General features: G+C 43.0%; 1 protein-coding gene across 1 annotated transcript in view; it reads left to right on the top strand.

Annotated features, from left to right (window-relative positions):
- Positions 1-1,542: 1,542 nt before the first annotated feature.
- The window catches only part of LOC101659634 (serine/threonine-protein kinase DCLK2), a 69,079-nt gene continuing 68,587 nt past the window's right edge, over positions 1,543-2,034 (top strand). The window contains exon 1 of the mRNA XM_045295818.1: positions 1,543-1,639. The gene's annotated coding sequence lies outside the window, so the exon portion shown is untranslated. The remainder of the gene's footprint in view (positions 1,640-2,034) is intronic.

Below are 2,034 nucleotides of genomic sequence, written 5' to 3'. Positions count from 1 at the left end.
AAGACATCCCCTGAAAATAAGACCTAGCGCATCTTTGGGAGCAAAAATTAATATAAGACACTGTCTTATTTTCGGGGAAACAGGGTAGGACATGGGAAGACAAAAGAAACTATCACAGAAACATGACAGGTGACAGATCAGTACTTCACAAATTGCAGGGAGGACCATAGAAATGGGTATAGGACCATGATCGGGACTTCCACATTATGCTAGGCAGAAGAATTCACCAGATAGGCCCAAGAAGGCCAGTCCCACAAGGACACAACCAGGTAAATCTTGTAGGGAGCCTGCCCCTTCCTGGGCTGGTTAGTGGGGTAGAAGTGCCACAATCCATTTCCTAATGCACTCTGCCCGAGGACAAGACTGCTGACATCTCTGGTTATTATTGTTCAGAAGGAATTCAGTGCAGGCTTAATCCATATGGGAACTCTGCAAATCGATTTTGAGCCTTCACTCTTATCCATAAGCCTTCTGCAAACCTGGTGCTCAGAAGTTAAATTCTGATACACTATCCAGGAAGAGTGACTGTTCCTTTAAGAGGGACAGCCCTAATGTACACTGGGATAACTTTTACCACCATTATGCTCATTAACAAAATAGACAGTTGCAACAGCTCCCTCTGTGTAAGGTTTTGATTAAAGTCTTTCAAATGCTAACTAGCCTCCCATGGAGTGCATATTCCTGATTAGTGTTCTTCACATGTTAATTTATTGCCCCTGGGTTATAGATTAAAACTGACCAACTCCCCCTACCCCCTATTTCCCTCCTCCCAGGTTGAATTTAAGTCTCCCTGCTTACATTGAAATCTCCTAAAGTGAATTACAGACACTATGCTATCTAATTGAATCCTTATAATAACCATGTAAAACAGACTCTAGTTTTATCCCCATTTCATAGAGATCAAATAAAAACTCAGGCTTGCTGACCTAGTTAGCAAATGTGAAGCCCAGGATTCATCTAAAACCTACATGGTTTTAACATTCATGTTCTTAACTCTTGGGATTAAAATTGGTTTAAATCTAATTAGTAACTACACTTGAAGCATTATTTTATTGAGTAATTTAAAGAAAAATCAAAGTTATTATCTGAAGCCTGTGTCCTCACTTTGGGCAATTCATACCCTGGGAAAGTAGAAAATAATACAGTAGAGGGGTCGCAAATTAGAAGTCCTTTCAACCTAAGATAATCAAGGAGCTGGAGAGAATGAAGAAATTGTCGTCTGTGCCCGTGAATGCAGAGTTGCACATGCTCAGATTAGGCTGAAAATGTGTGTGTGTTTGGATCAAGGTAAGAAACTATGATTTCTATAAATCAGTATGAACTCTCTTGAACACTTAGATGGGGTCACAAGACTCACAGCTTAACCAAAGATAGCTTCAGGTATGATCTTTTGGGCTTTCTCTTTGTATGGTCTAGCTGTCTGACAGTAATAAGGAATGTGTCAGCCAATGTTCTAGGCAGTGCACTGCTGTGATGGGGGTATGCCTTTGGTTAGTTCTCACAGGTTTATTCATGTGCACCTTTGTCCCCTTTCTAGAATGCCGTGTCTTGAAGGCATCTTATTCTCGCTCTTCAGCTGTTAAATATTCTGGATCCAAAAGCCCCGGGCTCTTCCGACGCAGCAAATCACCAGCCTCAGGTAGGAAACAAAAGTGGAATGGGTAGTAGTAGACCATGCTCGTCCAGATTGGCCTGTACTTATTGGGCTTCGGGATAAGGTTGCTAAAGGCCTGCTGGTGGGGTTGTGGTTCTGTGCTGAGCTGCAATCGGCATGCCCGGTGGTTTGAAGCCACCCGCAGCTCCAAGGGAGAACTGGGCTGTCTACTCCGATGAACAGTCAACACCACAGAAACCCAAAGGGGTCACCATGAGTCAGCATCGGCTTCATGGCAATGAGTGAATCTGTTTGAATAGAGTTACACAGGAGTCCTAATGATGTCGTGGTTATATGTCGGGCAGCTAGCTGCAAGGTCAGCAGTTTGAAACAGCCCGCAGTTCTGAGGGAGAAAAATGAGGCTTTCTAATTTTCTGTTG

The sequence above is a fragment of the Echinops telfairi genome, unplaced genomic scaffold (genome assembly GCF_000313985.2).
Source record: "Echinops telfairi isolate 266 unplaced genomic scaffold, ASM31398v2 ScPeMD7_5868;HRSCAF=6743_1, whole genome shotgun sequence".
Classification (NCBI taxonomy): domain Eukaryota; kingdom Metazoa; phylum Chordata; class Mammalia; order Afrosoricida; family Tenrecidae; genus Echinops; species Echinops telfairi.
The sequence above is the reverse complement of the archived record's forward strand: the minus strand, read 5'-3'. Positions and strand labels throughout refer to the sequence as shown.